Consider the following 7961-nt stretch of genomic DNA (forward strand, 5'->3'; position numbering starts at 1 on the left):
TAACTGCTATGTTATAAACAGTTTCTGTCATCTTAGTTGCTTACAATGGAACCGTTTGCCCTGTGGCTCGGGTTTCATCTGGAAGTTAAGATGGGCCACATTTGCAGGGAGGCACCTCTCTCCCCCTGGAGCCGATTTATCAGTCACAGAGGGCACAAGTTTCTCCCAGTTCATTCCAAAGTAGAGATGGTCTTCTGAAAGATGCCAGAGGTGTGCGCTTTGGGGAACTTGGGAGAGACAGGTCATTGAGGTCTCCTCTTCCTGGTACCACGATTGTCCCTATTTCATAATTTTTCCCACAAACACTGGCAGAGGCAGCTGAGAGTCTGTGGGGCCACCAGCTTGCAGCAACGCCTGCACAAGGAAGGCTTGGGCTCCACGACAGAGCCACCAGCCAATTACCACTTTGCACCTGTGCCTGCTGCAGCCGTTTTTATCATTTTGCTATGCTTCATTGACCAATGGGTTTTTTTCAGCTTTGCACTTTTTTATTACTATTATTTTTACCTTCATCATTACCTCCATGCTTCTGATGGCATTTAGATATGAACAGCCTATGAACCTTCGAGCCTGATTGTGCCATGACAAAAATATTGTCATTTACATTCTGTGCCAAAGTATTATATAAAAACACATCAACGAAAAGGAAATTCAGGAAGCTGGGAGTAAAGATATATAGTCAGCAAAGTATATAACTTCTGGCATATTACTGCTTAATCCTAACATAATTATTCTCATCCTTTTATTTGATTAACTTCTAATGGTTCCTCTTGGTGTTAAAGGTCCCACTCTGATCATTTGATTTTAGTGTCTGCTATAATTACCGATAATGTTCTTTGCAAGACAATTTAATGATAACCGCATAATGGCCTATATGAAGAAAGCTGCAGGGTTTCAGAGCTTTTGAGTAATATAAAATACATTAGACTAACACAAGCTATCAACATGACAGGGAATGTTTGATTTACACTCAGGACTATGTTATAGCATCGTGGATTTTTTTTTCCTTTTTGAAGTCATTTACAATGAATGACAGAACAGTTGGACAATCTGCAACTTGCTGATTGCAAAAAACAGAAAAAATGTATTGCAAAGTTTGGAATGGCACAGAGGCAGACATAAGATCGCTGAGGGAGCAGTGTCCTTGGGGTAGAGCTGGGACACAAGCAAGAGCCTGGCTCTGGAGTCCCTGGGGATGGATATCCAAAAGCTTTTCCCTGAGTAGCTCGGCTAAAAATCAACAAACTTGTTCTCTTGGCTTGTCCCCTCGTACTTCAGATTCCAGCAGTTCCAATCTTCCACACTAATCCTGCTTCTCAGGTTAATTGTCAGCTGCAAGGCCCTCTCTGGGTGGCATGCCTCAGCCAACTACTTTTGGGATCAAACTGATATATTTTGTTTTCAGTTACTTAATGTCATCTCCCCAAACAAGCAAATGAGTGTGCAAACAGAAAACAGTCAACAATTTGGGGTAAACCCTGATGGCCAGCACAACAGACCCTGTCTTCTTGCTCACCACTGGCCAATGCCCCCCACCCCAACGTTAGACGTTCTGCACTTGGGAGCCTGGCACGTGTGTCTGTTTCACTGGAAATAAAGGGATCACTCACCACGATGGCCAAATGCAGCATAATTGATGGTGTCAGTAGATGGAGAAAATTTCCTGTCAGAAAAAAAGGCTAACTGCGGACATATTACACCCAGGGTCTCTGATTCCAGGATAATGGCATTTGGACAAAAGTAGGTCCCCATCCTTTTTATAGCACTTTATGCCCCATTAGTACTACTGCAAGTCTCAGGACCTGCCTGCTCGGGCACTTAATCAAAAGCAATGGGTTGAAAATCATGTTCCAGCTCTCCTCATATTTGATTCATTCCTCCTAGATAGGAAGAAGTAAAAAACACATTACTAGCATCAAAACAGCACATGCATTATGTGCTAAGCAGTTGAGGAGGCTATCATTGGCCTTCATCCCTTTGGGTGCTTGACTGGACAAACACTTTCCCATTCATCCATTCGGTGTGCTCAGGCAACCAGCCGTATTTCATTTTTTTCTCCTTCCTGACAGACAATCCGTTAGTTTTCCACAGATCTCTCTTTTAAAGACACATTCGTGTCACTTATTTTAATTGTAGGCTTCAGGCAGCAAAGCCCAGAATATGTGTGTTTCTCTCTCTCTGTCTCTCTGTCTCTCTCTCTGCCTCTCTGTCTCTCTGTTTCTCTGTCTCTCTGTCTCTCTCTGTCTCTCTCTGTCTCTGTCTCTCTCTGTCTCTGTCTCTCTCTGTCTCTGTCTCTGTCTCTCTCTGTCTCTCTGTCTCTCTGTCTCTCTGTCTCTCTGTCTCTGTCTCTCTCTCTCTCTCTCTCTCTCTCTCTCTCTCTCTCTTCCTCTCCTGGAAACCCACTCAGTGGATGTAGCTCCTTCGAGAGCAGAATCTAATAATAGGAGAGGCACATTTCTTGGGGGAAGAATTAATTTATACACTTAATTACTCGGGATCCACTTCAAGCTCTCTGCCTTAGTGCTCTCTCTTTCTTTTGGAGCGTTTTTAACTAAACACTGAGTGCTCTGACAGCCCCCGAGGAGAGCCTGCCTCATTTAGATGGAGAGGCCTGGCTCCTTCCTGCCTCTGCCCTCCTGGACCGCCTCTGCACCCTCTAGGAGGAGGTGGGGGCTTAGCCATGGGTCTGTGGCCCCATGCCTCTTAATGTTGATTGGGTTGGGTTGAGGGGCTCTGGTTCAGTGAACTGATGGCTGTCACTCCTGCACTCTGCGGTTTCCCTGTGGATTTTCGGTTAACTCTGGAAAATCGAATCATCTGTTCAAAATGGGGGCAATGGCCAGGCCCCTGCTCACCCAGAAGGCCTTGGTCTAAGTAACAGGCTTTTTATGTGTGAGAGAATTTGTCCCCCATCTTGTCCAAAGAGTCAAGAAAGGGCATAATCAGCTGCAAACTGCAATCTTGCCTGTGCTGGATTGAGGCAGAGAGTTATTGCTTACTTCAAACACCAACAGACAACTTGAGTGAACACTGGGGTACAATGGAGCCAAAGAGGCCAGGAAAGCTGTTCCTGGTAACCCAGGGGCTAATTCTAGAGACTGGGAATGCTAGACACCAGATTTGCCAGAGTGAGTCTGGCTGTGCAATGAGGGAAGTCCCGTGCTGCAGACTGGCACATGTCCATCTCTGGGAGTGCACGAGGGTTAAAAATATGGGAAGCCCTATGTGACCCACAGAAACCATCTGATTCCAAAGGGGGACCAGTTAGTCTCCCGAACATCCCTCCGCGGTGTCAACATTTGGGGATTTAGCCACTGTTTATAGATCAAACCATATAAAGTGCATATGATATCTAAGACTGACAAAATGAAAGATGACATCAGCATCACACTGAGATTAACTTGTGCTGCCTTCATAGGATATGAAGTTGAAAAAAATGTCTTTTTTAGATTGTATATACCTGTACATAGCAATATAAATTCTATATGTTACCATGAAAGTTATTTTTAAACCTTGTGAAAAAATCTAGAAGAAAACTAAACCAACCATTTATCAAGCCTCAGAAAAGAGAGAGGGCTGTAAATACTTTTCCTATACTTGGAATCAATATAGAAACCAGCAGAGGAAAGGGGCATATTTGGCAATATAGAACAACAAACACTTAAATTTGAAAAGAAAAGTGTTGTGGTCACTATGACAAACTGTTAATCTTTTCATTATTTACAACTATAATGTCACTTAAGAAGGTATGAGGTTTCCCACAAACTACAAATGTATGTACATTTCTATATACTTTGTACCTCAAATATGCATATGTAGATATGCATTTCATAGAATAGAAAATACAATTAGTAAACAAAAATAAAGATGTCCAACTTCATTAGAAATCAAGAAATGTAACGTAACCCTCCTTTGTTTCCTCGGGTACCACCAGTTAACTCAGGCCTTTCAGTGTATTCTATATTATCTTCTCAGGGTTTTTTTCTACTTGATTTAGCTTACCAAACTGTCAACCAGACTAACATTTGGTTAATGTTTTTAGGGCACATAGTATTTCAGTCCCAGAGCAGCAGAATATTAAACAGAATTTAAAATGAAATTTTTTGAAAGTCATCTTTTTGTGCATTAAAGTGTGTGTGTGTGTGTGTGTGTGTGTGTGTGTGTGTGTGTGTGTGTGTGTGTAGACAGTAGTCTGCCTGGCTTAGAACTCACCATTTTAGAGCAGGTTGACCTTGAACTTGAGTCAATACTCTTGCCTCTGCCTTCCCAGAGTGCCTTCCCAGTATTTACCATGTCCTGATAAATAACTTTTCTAAAACAAATTTTGGTGGGCTGTGAGGGAACTGGATGACAGCACAGTGATTAAGAGTTCTTGCTCTTTAATTGTGGGGACTCCAGATCTCAATATTCATGTAACAAGCCAGGTATCACATAAATACTGCAGCTCCAGGAGCTCTGATGCCCTCTTCCAGCCTCCATGTTGTGCACATGTGCATATACATGCACGCGCGCGAGCACATACACACACACACACAAATAAAAATAAATCTTTAAAAGTGTTTTCAATCCAGTATCTCAAACTGTTTCTGTTGAATATCTCTGGTGGTTTTCTAAGTAGATAAAGCGTTTTGGAAAGCAACCCAAAGACATAAAAATGCTTATAATTTTGACCCAGGAACCCCACTTCTGTCATCTATCTCAGAAGATGACAAAGCTAATTGGGAAGGTCCTTATTGCAGTGTGGTTTATGATAACAAAAATCAAACCCAAGTCAGCCCCGAAGGAGATGCCTGTATCATGCCCACTCTGTGACTATTCTCCAGTCTTACAAAGGCCATCATGCAGAAAAGTCTCTTCACTACTACAGGAAAAGCTAGTTCATAAAATTGAAGGTCCACTAGGATTTCCATTATGTATGAAACAAACACATTGCAAAAAGACAGAAACACATCAGAACGATGTCAGTCACTGAGATCACAAAGATCACTACACTCCTAGGTGAGGTAAAAACCAAGACCAAAACAAAACAAAACAGCTGACCACACCAAGTTTTAGCAAGTATGTAAAAATTTGGACATTCCACATGTTAGCAGTATGATAATGGTTACTCTGAAAAAACATATAGTCATTTAGGGAAACAGTTGGACAATTCATACTGGGCTAAACATGCTACTATGTGACCCAGGAATCCCACTTCTAAATGTTTACCTAAGAGTAATAAAATAATATTCTCACCATATCATAGATGAGAACACTTACAGCAGTTTTAGTATCAATAACTGCCCCATGGAAAAAAACTACAACTCAAGTGTTTATCAACTGGCCAATGAGTAGCAAATATCAATACATCCATATAGTAGATTAAATATTCAACAGTCACAAAAGCAAGATGCGGACACACACAACACACATTAATTAATTCCACACGCAGTGTTACTAAGTGGAAGAAGTGAAACCTTAAAGCTATATGTCACATTTTTATACTTACATGACATTCTGGAAAAAGCAAAATTATAGACAAGAAGAGACCAGTGGTTTCCAAGCCTTCACATACAGGAGGAGACTGGCTATCAGGGAGCCCAGGAGACACTTTTGATGACATGTAATACTTGGTATCTTGTCACATGACTGCAAGCATTTATCAAAATTTGCAGAATTGTATTCTCCACAAAAGATGATTTTTTTTCTGTATGTCTCAACTAACTTTATCCTTGTCTTTCCAGGAGCTAGCCATAGTCTTGACAAAGCATTAAGGTTTATGTATAATTTTTCTCTTTACCACATTTCTTAAATCCTCTGATATACCTTTGAAAAAGAAAAGTATATCTCCGTGTTTATTATAGTCTCTAGAGAGAGACATGAGTATATGATTAGACATTAGTCTGTACTCTTATTCAAAGATACAATGGTAGGGAATGATGTGAAATTATTTATAAACTTTGAAACTCCCTGAGCCAGAAGACTGCCCCTAACTGGCTCATACATTTTGGATTTTAAAAGAAATGCTACTTTTTACTTGCCTTGACTTCAGCTCTGAAATAAAGTACCAAAAGGTCTTTTTTTAAGTACATGTTAATTTAGAAAATGAAAGTCTTAGAAGCAGAATGTAGTGCAAGAATGCAAGGTTGGCTCAAAACCAAAAAGTCTATTGATGTAAAATACCATATTAATAGAACAAGAAACATGACACATATGATCATTTCAATGGGTATAGAAAATATATCTGACAAAAAACCCAACATCCTTTCAGGACAACATTCAACAACTGGAAATAGAAGAGACTGTCTTAACCTGAGAAACTAACACTTAGCTTCACAACTACTGGTGGGAGGCTAAAAAAACAGGAATGTGACTAAAATGTCCACTCTTGACAATTCTCTTCCATGTATAATGTCCTAGCCAGGATAATTAAGTAAGGAAAGGAAGATAAAACCCATCAAATTAGAAAGAAAGAATTAAAACCATTTATAAGACTGGACCTTCCACATACATAATCCTAAAGAATCTAAAATCAAACACAAAAAACTATGAAAATTAAGAACTAAGTTAAGCAAAGTTATAGGAGACAAAAATCAATAGACAAATACGAATTGTTTTTCTAAGTATGAGCAATGAATACTACACAATGATATTAGAAAGAGATTTTTGCTTACAATAGTATTAGAAAGAATTAAGTATTCGGGAAAAAAACTTTAGCAAGAGAAAGGCAAAGCATTAAAAAAGACCACATTCTACAATCTGTGGGAATGAGGGCATCAGCATGACGATGCACAAACAGCCATGGAATGAAGCTGATGATCCAGAAATACAGCCTTTCATTCACGGCCAATTGATTTTCAATAAGGGCAAAAAGACAATTCAATAAGAAAGCCCCAGTGCTTGCAACAAATGATTCTGGGATAACAAGAATAACCATATGCGAAAGCTGAAGTTGGACCCCTTCCTGCAAATCATGTGCAGAACTTAATGCAAAGTGGATCGTAGGCTTGAAGAAAGTATAGGTATAAATCTCCAGGAATTCGGATTATTTAATGGAATCTTAAATGTAACAAAAGGAGGAAACTTAGATTTCATTAAAATGAAAAACTTGTGTGCATCAAAGGAGAGTGTCCATCTGGAGAAGTGAGAAGACAGGGTGCAGTACGAGAGGAAATGTCTCTGGATAATGTGTCTGAGAACAAATTTGGCTCCACAGCATAAAATTCCTAGTAACTCAACAATAAAACTGTAGATTATCCAATTTAAAGATAAGCAACCCAAGGTTGATCTCTGGTCTCCACAGGCATGTGAACACACACACACACACACACACACACACACACACACACACACATACACACACACTCCACAGATTGTTCGTGACATTTATTTGAAATGTCTAGGACAACTGTTTTCATAGGCAAGAAGTACATAAGTGGTGGCATAGGGCTGAGGAGAGTGAGGGATGGGGAATGAGTCTCAGGGGCAATGAAATGCTCTGGAGTTAGACAGAGGCCATAGCTTACCACTCTGAGGTGATACCAAACACCAGCTTATTACACTCTTTAGCATCTCAATTAAAATGAAAATGAAAGACTAAACAAAGAAATTGGAGCTGTTTGGGGGTAAATGCATGTAAACACCAGCCAGTCTATGTTAGCACTGCAGAGTGTTTCCTGGTCATTAAATTGTCTGAAAGCCACGAGGTGTCATGAAGTGGGAACTGTCCCAGGCACATGTGTTTGCCTAGCTCTGGCTCACTGTCCCCGAATATGCCCATGCTGCAAATATTTGGACATGGTTCTAGACCATTCTAGAGGTGTCAGCACACACGGAAATGATGGATATGTCTGGATGCTAAAGGTTGAAAAGTAAACAAGCAGAGTGTATTCATTCCCAGCGCATTCTTCCTGAATACCTACCTCCTTCTCAGGGTGACCTGCTCCTTGACATGTCTCTGGTGCTCTCAGGGCCCTGGTGTC

The sequence above is a fragment of the Mesocricetus auratus genome, unplaced genomic scaffold, assembly GCF_017639785.1.
Source record: "Mesocricetus auratus isolate SY011 unplaced genomic scaffold, BCM_Maur_2.0 Super-Scaffold_6730, whole genome shotgun sequence".
NCBI classification, from domain to species: domain Eukaryota; kingdom Metazoa; phylum Chordata; class Mammalia; order Rodentia; family Cricetidae; genus Mesocricetus; species Mesocricetus auratus.